Source organism: Cyprinus carpio, chromosome B24, assembly GCF_018340385.1.
Source record: "Cyprinus carpio isolate SPL01 chromosome B24, ASM1834038v1, whole genome shotgun sequence".
Classification (NCBI taxonomy): Eukaryota; Metazoa; Chordata; class Actinopteri; order Cypriniformes; family Cyprinidae; genus Cyprinus; species Cyprinus carpio.
In genome coordinates, this window is record NC_056620.1 from 9,541,374 (window position 1) to 9,555,918 (window position 14,545).

Genomic DNA, 14,545 nt, shown 5'->3' on the forward strand with positions numbered 1-14,545 from the left:
GTGCAGAGGGCAGAGGCACTGACCTGCTGGGATGTGTGGAGTGCAGGGTGGTCAACGGCTGCTCTGAAAAACACACTGTGATATAGCCTTTACACTCGGACCTCCTGGCATTTCTGAATCTTGAGCCAACACACACACACAAAAGACATGCACACACTTACACTCAAATTGGTTTCTTAAGACAGAAAGATAAAGTGCAAACACTTACGCATGTGTAAATACAAACAAATAAAAATATGCTCGCATACACAGATAAAGCTGTGACATTCATCCCGCGACACATGCAAAGTGTGAACATGCATGCACATACACACACACACACACACACACACACACACAACACAGCCATCTGTCAGACTCAAGTCCCCCCTGTGTTCTGGCTGTCATAGATATAATACAGTCTGCTGATTGGCTAAATCTGTTACCACCTTATTATAAGACACCGAAACCCATGACGGAACGCACACAAAAGCACAATAAATAACTTCCTTTTCATAGGAAGTAGAGAAACTAGAACACATGAGGAGGACGGGAGAGATGACATTCAGGGAAAAGGACATGACAGACATTCGCATTAAACTTCCAAACCTCTATAAACCCGTTTTTCACCTGAGTGCCATTTCAATCTCTCTCTATTTCTCTGCATCGTCTCCTTCCATCTGTTTCACGCGCTTCTAATCATTCATCTTCATCCAGCTTCCCAATCATTTTCCAGTTTGTGCCGTTTCCTCCAGAGTGCTGTTCAATAAGGTTCTAAAATTTGACCTCTTACATCACGTTGGCACACAGGCACTCATAGACACGGACTGATGGGTCCTTAATGCCCTGTTTTTGAATTAGCACATTATTGCTTTGAAATAATAGAGCCAGAGAAAGTAAGAGAGAGCGGGACCTTCAAGAATCAGACTAGGTCAATGCCAGCAAGTACAATGGTGTCAGAATAATATTTGCATAATGAATTGTGGTTGGTCTTCTTTTGTATATTAACGTTTGAAAATTTTGTGGTTGGGGAGATTTTTAAAAACTCTTTAAAATAAGCCTCTTAGGCTCACCAAGGCTGCATTTATTTGATCGAAAATACATTAAAAACATTAATATTGTGAAATATTAGTGCAAAACTGTTTTCCATTTTAATAGGCTATATTTTCAAACGCAATTTATTCCTGTGATTGCAAACTTGAATTTTCAGCAGCCGTCACACAGTCTTCAGCATCACATGATCCTTCAGAAATCACTCTAAGATGCTGATTTGCTCTTTTATTATCAATGTTGAAAACAGTTTCTGCTTCTTAATATTTTTGTGGTGGAAACTGTGATGAATAGAAAGCTCCCAAGAACAGCATTTATTTGAAATCTGTTGTGATTATATAAATGTCTTTACTTTCGCTTTTGATCAATTCAGTGCATCCCCAAAAACTTTAGAATGATAGTGTACATTGTGGCCTTTTTTATTTCTTTACAAAGTCTAATACTTCCCTAAAAATTGAACACTGCTCTTTTGCTGCATTTCAAGTTCTGGTATTTCCTTCAGGAAAAGCAGATCTTGTTTTGGGATGTAACCAAGCGTGTGTCGCCAGACAGTTTTTTTTTGTTTTGTTTGTTTTGTTTTTTTTCAAGACTTCGGCTTTTATTTTTCTCCCACACAAGCCGGAAATAGGCTGCCAAATTCAACAGATTTAAGTCATTTAGTGTTTGGCACCACAAGAAGTTGTGTTTACATGTTCCCATGCCATATGTTAACACTCTTCTTTGAGGGTGGAAATGTTTGATAGCCAAAAAAATAAAACAAAAACTAAACCCTGCTGGTGTGACAGTTTGTTTGATGGTGTGTGTGTGAGAGAGAGAGAGAGAGAGAGAGGAAGAGTTACCAGCGCTGCAGGTAATCCTCAGCAAACAGGAAGTAAGTAAATGTCAGCACAATTACACACACGGTGCACCTACAAAACATTTACACCCAAAGGGGCAAACTGGCCTCCAGGACCACCAGGGGTCCACAGACCATTTTAACCTGGAAAAACAAAATAGAACTGTAAAGATTGGATAAAATGGGTGCAATTTATATAATTTTTTATTATATTAATAACCAAATTAACCAAACAGTAGGAATTGTTCAAGAAAGAAATTATAAATTATAGTTTTAAACTAAAATATTTCTAGATGTTCATCTCTACTTTACAACATGCTTTGTATATAAACAAAAGTGTGTGTGTGTGTGTGTGTATATATATAGCGTATATATATATATATATATATATATATATATATATATATATATATATAAATATATATATATATATGTACAGTGTAAATATATATATATATTATATATATATATATATATATATATATATATATACACAACACACACACACACACACATATATGTGACCCTGGACCACAAAACCAGTCATAAGTGTTTGGACATTATTTGGCCGAGATACAACTATTTGAAAATCTGGAATCTGAGGGTGTGAAAAAAAATCTAAATATTGAGAAAATCGCCTTTAAGTTGGCCAAATATAGTTCTTAGCAATGTATATTACTAATCAAAAATTACATTTTAATATATATACTGTAGGAAATGTACAAAATATCTTCATGGAACATGATCTTTACTCAATAACCTAATGATTTTTTGCATAAAATAAAAATCAATAATTTTGACCCATAAAATTTATTTTTGGCTATATTGCTAAAATATTGCTATAAAATCAACGACTTAAGACTGGTTTTGTGGTCCAGGGTCACATATGCATATAATTAGCATATTATGCTGCACACAGGCTCTCAACAACAACAGCTGATCAGCAATTTCAACAGCAGGCTAGATGGGGGTGGGTTAAATGCAGAGTAAATTCCTACATGGATCAGTAAAAGTAATCCACCAATACACTGGTCACTATGAACATTCACGTCGCTCTAAAATGACGTGCCCACAGCAGCAAAACTGTACAAATGCTGGACATCCACACACCACATACACCTCCATAACAATGTGCATGATTCAATACTCGTCAAATAATAAAGCACTCACCTGTCACTTGTAAATAAAGTCTGTGTGTGTGTCCCTTTACTCGAATTAAAAAGTAAACATGGCCAAATAACTTATTGTGCTCGGTGCTAGCTGTTAGCCAGTCATAGCTACAATCTTTGAAATGGCGCACAAAACCTTTGTTAGCAAATTCAGTTTGAGTAATTTATCCTTTCTCAGTGAAAAAAGCATTTAGTAGATAGGCAACAAGATCTGGTGTAGGTGCCGGCGACTGCGGCTATAATTTTCTTTTTGTTTAACTTCACTTTCATACCTTGGAAATTCCCAACTAAACGCTGGGGACAGTGTTGCCAAATTGGGCTACTTTAACACTGTTGCCATGGGTTGTTTTTCATGTATGCTGGTTGAAGCAAACTCAGTAACGTGATATTTAGCCCCTGGAATGTGAATTTTACCAGGGGAACCCTGCCAAAAATGTGTATTTTACTCCTGGAACTCAATTTTTAACGCGATTGGGCAGGTTTTGTCGAGAATACCTGACAACCCTGGCTAGGGGTAGCACTGGGCACATTGCTGGACCCAAAGGGCGTGCTGTCATTGAACAAATTTGATTGGCTAATGATTCTGTCACTAATGGTCGTTACAAATCAGATGCGACATCTTTGAACAAAAGGAAAGCGCTATCTGTAGTGCTGGCCGCAGAGAGTTTTTTTATGTAGGATATTCCAGTTCAACCTCAATGAAACTAATCATAGACCATTTTGTGTACATTACACAAATGAAAATGGTACCTTAATAATAATAATAATAATAATAATTATAATAATAATAATAACATTTTTCACACAATTGTATTTTTTATAGGGCCAGCAGAGAAGGCCCTGCTGCTATATATATAGCAAAAGTTTTTATTTGATCCAAAGTTTTTTTTATTTGATCCAAAGTACAGCAAAATGGTAACATTTTTGAACAAAAAAAAATTATATTTAAAATAACCGTTTTCTATTTGAATATATTTTAAAATGTAATTTATTCCTGTGATTTCAAAGTTGATTTTTTTTTAGCATCATTATATATATATACATATATATATATATATATATATATATATATATATATATATATATATACTGTATATATCAGGCAGTGTCTCCTCAAAAAAATTGGATGATAAAATAATCGATATTACAAACATAAATTGCAAATATTACTAAATATGGCATTAAAATGTGGCATTAAAATATATATAAACACCCCTTGAGGTTAAGCCAATTTTTCACAGAGGGTGAAAATGAAAATGAAAATGGAAAATGATTTCCATTTTCACAAAAAAAAACTTTCACAAAAAAAAACTTCATAAATTAACCTTGAGAAACAAACATCATATAAAAACTGAAAATGCATTTCATGGCCTCTTTTACAATACACAGCACTGACAAAATTGCAATACTGTGATTTTTATGAAAATAAGAAGAGCACAGACTTCTTTGAAGTACATTGGAGCACAAACAAAATACTTACAGTTTTTACAAACTGATACCATCACCGTACTGTTACCACCACAGTAATTTTTTTGTAAGGGTGACTCATAAATCCAAAAAAACCCTGTTCATACAGGTTCCTAGGTAATATAGCTGCTGTTCTCTTTCTTTCTCTGGTAATGCTAGTTAGTTGGTTTCATGGGGATGCTGGGACTACTCATGCTAGAACAGCCCATGTAAATGTCAGTATGCTTACAGTTTGCATGCATCTGTGCACACATGCACATTTATGTGTGTCCTCCAGGCTGTGAAATTAAATTTGTCAGACTCTTACAACCCCAGCATGTCGGAGAGCCACAAGTATACATCTACATCAGCACTTCTCATCCACCCCTCCTTAACATTTTTATTGCACGCTATTCCAGCCACATGAAATGCTTCTTAAACAAATGCAGTCTATAACCGGCACTCTCTCTTCACTTTACTCTGACTGTGGCATGAGTAACAGAAATGTTTAACATTTATATTCATTGTCTGTGTCAGACAGATGGATAGACCTTTTAAAATATCGGTTCTAAATGCTGCTTGTCCTGCTATCCACCGCAAGAGAATGAATGGCGGCATTAGAGCTTCATCTGTGTGGGATTGTAAATCAAACTGGTTCTGAATGCCTGTAGCCACAAAAACACAAAGCCCTACAAATGTTGAATGATGATAAGTGATACTGTATACTACTATACTGTAAAGTTACTGTACACATTCAAGTCTAAAAGGAATAGTTCATCCAAAATTCTTTTGTCAGTTAATAACCCTTGTGTTGTTCCAAACCTGTAAGATTTTCTCTTGTGGAACAAAAAAAGAGAAGATTTAGCAGAATGTCCATGCTGTCCTTTTCTATATAATGAAAGTGGATGGGGACTATAAAATATAGAATGCACAAAAATTTAAATTCTGGCTGACACTGATAAGTCAATATTTATTTTTATATTCAATAACCAATAAATTATTCATTATTTTGTTTAAATAAAATAAACTCTAAAAACGGAAATCAATTATTTTAAATGACAGAATTTGCCCATCACAGCATTACAAATTATTTATTTTTTTTTTTTATTCATTTGGACTTTTTGCTAAAGATTTAACTACACAGTATAACAGTGTTATCTATTTATTTTTTAGTTTTTTTATTTTTTAAAAGGATAATGACAGCAAAGTAATCTAGCATGAACAATTAAATATTCAATATAATCTAATATACACTATAATTAATATAAAAAAGTCATACAAAAGCAGACTAAAACAGAATAAAGTCTCTTTACTATACTAAACTATAAATGGCTTTACATGTACATATTTATACACTATATAAATAACTCTCTTTCAGAGAAGAAAGTCATACAGGTTTCTTAGTACATGACAGAGAATATATAACAGAATTTCCTTTTTTGGGTAAGCTATCCATTTAAGTCTGCTCTCTGCTTACCGTCTTTCTCTCTTTGTCTCTTTCTTTCTTCACTGTCCCTCTTTCACTCTATTTCTCTCTGACCAACAGGCCAAGTCTATCAATAACAAGGTATGAAGTCAATTTTGTTTCTTCTCAAGGGAATTCTGAGAAAAATAGAGGATAGATAAAGGGATGGAAAGGTAGAGCAGGGGGAGACAGGGTCTTTATAAACATCACAGCATGAGGTAAACCTCTTTTATCAGTATCAGGTACAAAGTATGTGTTTCACAGCTGAGTAACCACACTAAAACACAAGCCATGTTGCTTTTAAAAACACAACAGGTACATGTTTTCATTATTAGCAGAGTTTGCCAGGTCAAGCAATTTTGTATACCCATACTGTATATCATATATTTTGATCTGTCATGATCAGCTTGTAATTATTTACCATGCATGGGTGCGTGTAAATTTTGTGTGTGTATGTGTGTGTGTGTGTGTTGTTTTAAGCTGGGACAGATCTTTCACACACTGCCACTTCCCCTCCTCTTACAGCTTGTCTAGTGCAGATTATCCTTGCTCACGACTGCTTACACAAATCTCTGTGCTTTAGGAGTGTGTGTGTGTTTGTTTGTGTGTGTGTGTGTGTGTGTGTGTGTGTACTTAACCATATTTTGGGGACATATTTGTACCAAAAAGTGAGCTAAAACTGACAAATTCTCCAAAAACCTCCCTTTGGGAACATCCTCATTTGTAAAACTGGTCTAAAAATAAAGTAAACAAAGTTTTTTGTTTTTTAAATTGTAAAAAAGCAGAATGTTTCCTGTAAGGGGTAGGGTTAGGTGTATGGTTGGTGTAGGGCGACAGAATGTATGGTCTGTGCAGTATAAAAACCATTACGCGTATGGAAAGCTCCACAAATATAACAACACAAAACATAGGATTTCGGGAAAGTGAGATGACACAGACCTCATCTAGCCATGTTAGGGTGTTGCTAGGTCGTACACACTGGAACACTTCAAAAAAGACTGCCTCCATATTTTGCCTTATTGGGAATGAATTCAAAATTTAAAACAAATCTTTGATGTTCTGCACCAAATGGCACGATATTCCAGCAAACATGCATTTAAATGAATTTACAGCTGTCTTTCTTTACATTTAATATAATTTAAAACATGTTTTCCCTTGCGCAAGAAAACTGCAGGAAAAAAGCCCCACAGTCTGTTGTAGCTTGTGTTGTATTTTGTGATAACTTAGGTGATGACTTCGTAAGGGTATTTTTAAGCTGTTTTGTAATAATGTTTTTGCAAGTCAGAGTGTGGGAATTTCTTCTAAAGTTTTCTTTAAGATTTTTCTAAGGAATGCAGAAAGTCCTTGAGGAAAAACTGAAAGGTTTTTGCAGTTAAGTTGTGAAGGGGCCAGATTCAAGAAAAAAGAAAGTTAAGAAATTCTTAGAGTTCTTAGATTTTCAAATTCTACATTTGTAAGAACATTCTAAAGTAAAAATTCTTTGAAAAACTTAAGTTCTCAATACGTTTTTGGGAATACAAAATATTGTTAAATTTATTCTTAAATTAGAAAAAAAAGGGTAATTTTTAAGTTTCTTGAATCTGGCCCCATACATTTTCTACACACCTCCAATAAATTTCGGGTGTTCTTTAAAAACATTTAAGAACATTTCCTCATATAATTTAAAAAAAAAAAACAAGTCAATGCAGGAGAGCTGAACAAGAGTTACATCAGATTTAAAATACGCTGCTTTTGAGCTGTATCTTTTGTTTCTGCCCTGCTTCACACGTAACCTGTTGTCATGTTCCTCTCGAAGAGTTAAATGCATTAAGTGCCTGCGGTTCTACCAGGGCTACAGAAGAACAAGTCAGGGAAGAGCACCTCCACTTCATCAATTATTCAATGTTCCTTTTTCATAAATCTCACATGAACTGTACTTTCCCACTTACAGAGAAAAATCCCTTAAGAGTTTCTGGGAATTAGTGGGACATCAACCCACAAAGCTACAGAGCGGCACCACCACTTTTTAAAGATGCAAATCAATATACAATGCGCAACTTGACATACTGTCTCTCTGTCTTTCTCATACACACACAGTGTGGCCCAGAGCTGATTCGGTTTTGGATGGGCAGGAGCAGACACCGCTGACTAAGTTAACAGGCTATTTATTACTGTTATATTATCACACGCGACTATACATAATATAGATTTTAATCAGCATGCTAAAATATTTTGTTCATTGTTATAAACTATGACCTATCGATCGCTCTTTCTGACCAAAGAAGAGCGCTTTATCTCATTCAACGCATTGAAAATAATACATTGGCTCTGCCAGTATTTGTATGGTAACATTTGCTGGCCTGGTTTCCCTGACACTGAAAGGCAGAGGCGCTGGCGCCCTCCTACAACGGCGCTGTTTTTGGTAAAACATGCATTTACGTTTTTGTTTTTAGAAAACTCTTTTTAAAAGATATTCGTTTTTGTATAAATTGATATCTTAAATTTGATCAATTTTTATCAATCAATTGCCCATATTAATAAATCAAGAAGCAAATATATAGCAGACAATGTAATAACCTTAGTGTAATTGACAGAATTACTAAAAAATATTTTTGCTACCTAAAGTTAAAGATTTTATTGTGTTTCGCATTGCAGTCACATATTCAATAGAAAAGCATGGGAATGGCTCAATATCTGGAAATAGAGTATATAAACATACGTTTTCAAATTGGTATTAAAAGAATTTATATTTCAAGCCTAATGTCGAAAGCTCTTTGGTCCATGCAATCACTGATCACAGAATAAAATATGGATAATAAATAAAAAGACTGATTTACCTAATTACAGTCTCATCAGTCGGTACGCTTTCATTTGTTGTGATTTTTGATCCTGAAAGAAAACAGAACCAACTAAACAGGCGAATTTCATATGCCTATAACAGTACTGACGTGTTATGCTTCTTACGCGGACTTTTGGGACTCAGTTTTGAACTGGTGTCAAGGCGCAATGAATTGCACAGAATGGTAATTAAATAGACCCCTGAAATGAACGAATGAATGAATCTGCTTTTATGTAATATTCAGAATATTCACAAATGTGTTAGCTATGGCATGAAATATATGACAGTCAAATACATTTTTGAAGTGTATTTGTTCTTGAAACACCTTTTAACTCATGAGCTGTATGCGCGATATAATTTTTTGACACAAAATTTTGAAATGTAGCGCTTAAATCAAACACATTGTAATTCAGATTCTATGACAACATTATATTATATAATATATATATATATATATATATATATACATGGAAAACAAAAACACAACGAAAAATTTTGCAGCTGGCTGACCCCTGGTCATCAGCATCTGTATGTCATCTTTAATATGCTGTCACTTTCTTCTTTCCTCTTATTGAATAATACTGCCTTTTTGTATGGGAGATGCCTGGTTTTCTGACACACTCGTGGTCATACTTTTGTGGGTGCTTTTATGTGTGTTTGTTTGAGTGCACAATAGGCTATATTAAAGATTAATGGCTTAAATAAATGACTATTAGTCAACTAGAAAAATGGCCCTAACAGGTACTACATGCAAACTCAAACAGTAGGCCTAAATAATGATATTGATGTTCATTCAGTGGATTCATCAAGACTGACTCTAATTTACAGGTTTGTTATTTTTTTTTTAATTTTGTGGTTTAATTGGGGTTTAAGATTTTTTTTTTATGTTTTTTTATTTTTTTTTAACGATTAAATTGAATTGGCGTATGAGTGATTTGTTTGTGAATCAGACAACGCTGGTCATACAGTATGCATATTTTTGCATGCAGCCCACAAGGCCAACTCAATATAGTCTTGCTATTTTTGTGGTGTCTTGAGTTTATTGTATTTTTTTTTGTATTTTTTTAATTATCTAATGAAATTTAGTTTCAAAACTCAAGTAAAATATGGTATATTTTGCAAACTGCTGATGAAGATCTAACACATGCATGCAAATATAAAGATTTATGTTTTATTACAAATTAATGACTTTAATTTCATTCCTCAAACAAAGCTTTGTAAGGTTTCAAAATAATAATGACTTTAATTTCATTCCTCAAACAAAGCTTTGTAAGGTTTCAAAATAACGATTTCAAAATATTTGTTGTATGTCAAAATATTTAAGTCATATGCAACTATCCTTTAAATGATTACGGTATGAAGGACAAATATAAAGATTTATGTTTTATTAAGGATTGATTAATTTTACTTTGTTCTTCAGAAAGTGCTTTGTACGGTATGACTTCAAACTGAAAGTAAATAATCACGCCTTTCTTTTTTCTGTCTTTCTCTTTCCTTCTCATTTTTAACTTGTAAACTTTACATCCTTCCCTGTCATTTTATTCTTTTAAAGTCACTCTCTTGCTCTCTCTTGCTATGTTTGATTGTATGTGTTACGGTAGTGACAGATCAGGGCTGTGAGGCTGACAGTGCCGAGTCATGCCAGAGAATTTCAAAGAAGGCTGCCTTGTAGTCACGTGTCTGTGTGTAAAATCACATTCATTAGCACCCAGTGAGTCCACTGAAGTGAACTGATGGCAGTGCATGTCTGTCTTCTCCAAGTTATTACTGTCTGTTTACATTCCCTTACACACTACACTCTACACACACATCATAAATATAACCGCTGGCTTGCTTAAAGGATGCAGTGCAAGCTCAATGAAGCTGACAGTTGAAGATGAATATAAACACACACATACACACACACACACACAAACCAGCTTTTATGTTCTAGACACAATGTTCAAAAGCTCAGCAATTAACATCAGCTTTGTTCATCATAACGATAATACAGACAATTAATAGATTGTAAAAGTAAAAGATAATCATGTCATTGTCATAAACCTACCATTGCAAATATACGCTTCACTGCTCTCTGACATTTAAATGTCCCTACAAATGTACACCATGTGGGTCGCTCACATCACCACGTGTTCTATACTCTCCAGGCCACATCTCCAACAAAAACTATTCTGTGTTTATTTAAATTTAGCAATGTCCTTTTGTTAGTTACTTGGCTTCTATTTCTGTTTGCTGGGTAGCTCCGCCCACAGTGAGATCTCATTGGTCCAAAATTCTGCTCCATATAGCTGCATGTTAAACATCAAATATGTTCTTGTTATGTTATGTCACTCATATTCTTGATAGTATGCTTGTATGTCAGAGGTGTCCAAAATCAGTCCTGGAGTATCACTGTCCTGAGTTTAGATCCAATTTTCCATAATTTTCTCTTATTTAAAGTGTTACCCTAACCTAATTTCTGTTCGTACAGATTGATTTCACGTTGCATTGTTTTCATTATATTATGTAAACATAAAATTGCAGTGGATGCTTTTGAGGTGCCATGTTAAGACATTTAACTTTTAAAATAAGGTTTTAGCTATTTACTTGAAAAATACTTTACTATACAAACATTGTTTTTTATTATCATTTTAACATTTAGTAAAACTTTATTGTAAGGTGTTCTCATAGGGTTAGGGTTATTATACATGTTACATGTACCTACTATTATAATAACAATAAATTATGTATAATTACATGCAAGTACACCTAAGCCAAAACCTAATCCTAACCCTAAAATATAACCATATAGTAAGTACATGTAGTTAATTAATATTACTCAGTACTTAACTGCAACAAAGACACTTAAAATAAACCTAATATTTGTATAGTTAAATATTTACACAGAGTTGCAAAATGTAGAAAATACTAAATTAATTAAAAAATACATAGAAATATAAAAAATTTTAATATTAAATAATATGAACAAATATTTGTAATGTTACTTTTATTATTTGATAATGAGGGTCCACACTGTCCCATTTCTTCCTGCTCAGCACTTAAGCATGTTTAAACATTTCCATCGAAAAACACCTTTTAAACACTGGTAAAAAAGTTTCACTAATTACATTTGCCATGTCAGTGTATTTTTTCTTCTATCAATTAAACAAAACAAAAACTAGGTCTCCCAAATTTAATTTTTTGGTGCTTAAAGGGTTCTGGAACCCCCGACCACCCCTCAATAAGAATGCTTCTGCATCACATACATACTGATTTTGTTCCTCCTCTTTCTCCTAAATTATTTTCCATCACCTTTCACTTTCCTGTCTTATAAAAGTCTAAAATGGGTGATTCTTATTCCCATCAGTGAGTTCTTGGCCTCAGCATTCAAAGCCTCACTTGTCCTTTATTCCACCTTTTCCAAATTCTCCTCCATCATTCTGAAACAAGAGACTGATGGCTGCTCAGATGGCCTCCCTTGGGCAGCAGAATAGAACACTGAAGAAAAAACGGATCTGGGAAGGCTGAGAGAGGTTCCCGGCTGCCAGTGTCATCATGGCTCCGGAGCTCAGCTGCAGGGCCCTACAGGACTGAACTGTATTTCTCAGCTGTGATAAAGGGCTCTAAACTTCTGATTTGATACTGTGCTGAAATGGATGATTAGTGCGTGAATTTACCACCCCACAGACATGAAGTACACACTTCTGATAAAGGGCTTGACATCTGATTTGAAGTGCACACTACAGCGTAAAGGAGCTTGTATGAGATCTGCCCTAAGGCAGGGGCTACGCAGAGACTGAAGTACAGTAAGGGCTATCAGTGTAGCCGCAGGCTCTGTGAAGATGAAAAACAATCAAAAGGCACAGGACTACACACACAGTTACGTTTATTCAGTACTACACTATAAAAAAAAAAATTTTTGGTCAAAGTTGCAAATAAAGATTACAGGAATACATTTTACTTTATGAAATTACTATTTCAGTCACTCCAATTTTTCATGTTTAATTCAATGTGACCATTTCTTTGTAATTATTTGTTAAATGTAGTAAATTTTGGAGGGAAAATTGATTCAGTCAACCCTACACCAACTTTTTTTTCAATGCAAGGCAGCATCCTTGAAAGCTGTGTTTTTGACATTAACACACAAAGTTCTGCAAACAAAATGAAATTTATGATGTTCATAATATATATTTTATTTTCATTTAACACTCCTGTCAAGTTTTCTAAACTATTGTGGGTGAAGTTATTATAGAAATTGTTTACTACTCTAGTTTTCTGTTACACAAAGATGTTGACACTAATTTGAAAATGTACAAAGGTAGGGAAAAAAATCTCCTGCAAGTTTGGTTTATTATTCAGAGAGTCTCATTACTGCCATGTGCCACAGTGATGCACCAATCAGAAAAACATTCATTATTGATGACCATGCCTGCAGGCAACCAGCTGAACTCTCAGACAGACAGACAGACAGACAGACAGACAGACAGACAGACAGACAGATAGACAGACAGACAGAGATAGACAGAGATAGATAGATAGATAGATAGATAGATAGATAGATAGATAGATAGATAGATAGATAGATAGATAGATAGATAGATAGATAGATAGATAGATAGGAAATAGAGGTGCACAGCTCTTAGGTTAAAAAAAAAATATTTTAAATATGAAACATCTTTAGTTCTCAGAGAACATGTTTGGTCCATTTGAATCCCCTGCAGCATAGAGCCCAGAAGCGCTGTGTGTGGCATGCCTGAGTGTGCACGTGTGTGTGTGTGTACACATAATAAATACACAACCCCCCACATTGTGCATTTATGAAAGAAAAAAAAATCATTTACTCAAGATAGAGTGCAGATGGCCATTCATTGGGTGCATTACAAATAATAAGCAAATTAAATATTTAAGCATTTTTCGGTATGAAGTGTAAGAGCGTTCTATAGAGCTGAACTGGCCACCTATTACCACTCATACTGAATAAGAGTGGAAATATTTGATAAATGCTCAATGTGTTTTGGCTGACAGATGAAGTGATGAGGAGAAAGAGTGTGACGGTCAGCCTGGCAGCTACAGATATGCAAGCAGCCTAATAATGAAGAATATGCAGCAGTGTGGTCCGAGGAGGTAGAAGAATCTCTATCTCGTACACAAATACACACACAGCTCTATTATTTGAATAAAATGACTGTTGAGTGTAAATGGGAACCTAATGTAAGGGAGCAGCCAACAGTCTCCATTAAGAAAATGACTTAGACTAAATGTCTTAATAAAAATGTAAAAATGCAAAATGGTTTGTGTGAGGGTCATGTTTAGGGTTAGGACATTAAAAACAATAATGTTGCTGGAAACAATGAAACGTTTTTGTTTCAACCTGTCATGTTTTATTAATTTACTTCTTAATTTTTTTTTTACTTCCATTTCTATTACAAAGCAGAATCTACTATTAAATTTCTTAAAGAACCATCCATACTGGATACACATAATAACAAGAAATGAAACCAATGAAATCCTAAACATAAAAATGTACTCATAAATCCACACATTTCCATATAGCTAAAAATCACATTCCGGACTCAAAGACATTACAGTAAGAACATGCCACATACTTCATTCATACTGTGTCTGTGTGTGTGTGTGTGTGTGTGTGTGTGTGTGTGTGTGTGTGTGTGTGTGTGTTGTGTGTGTGTGTATTGTTTGGTGTATACATGTTATGTATGTATGTATATATAGTAGCCTACTGTACTGTACTTAAGTATTATGCATTTATTGTTTTATATTTAAAATACATTGACTTGGTGTTCATA

General features: G+C 34.4%; 1 protein-coding gene across 11 annotated transcripts in view; it reads right to left on the reverse strand.

Moving 5' to 3' along the window:
* Positions 1-14,545, reverse strand: part of LOC109077236 (disks large-associated protein 1-like) — a 123,447-nt gene that overhangs the window by 107,668 nt on the left and 1,234 nt on the right. For 2 of the 11 annotated variants that reach the window (XM_042751576.1, XM_042751577.1), the window contains exon 1: positions 24-316. The exons of 6 other annotated variants lie outside the window; for them this stretch is intronic. The gene's annotated coding sequence lies outside the window, so the exon portion shown is untranslated. Of the gene's footprint in view, positions 1-23; positions 343-14,545 lie in introns of those variants that run through there. 3 more of the 11 variants (XM_042751571.1, XM_042751572.1, XM_042751570.1) reach the window with 3 other exon arrangements.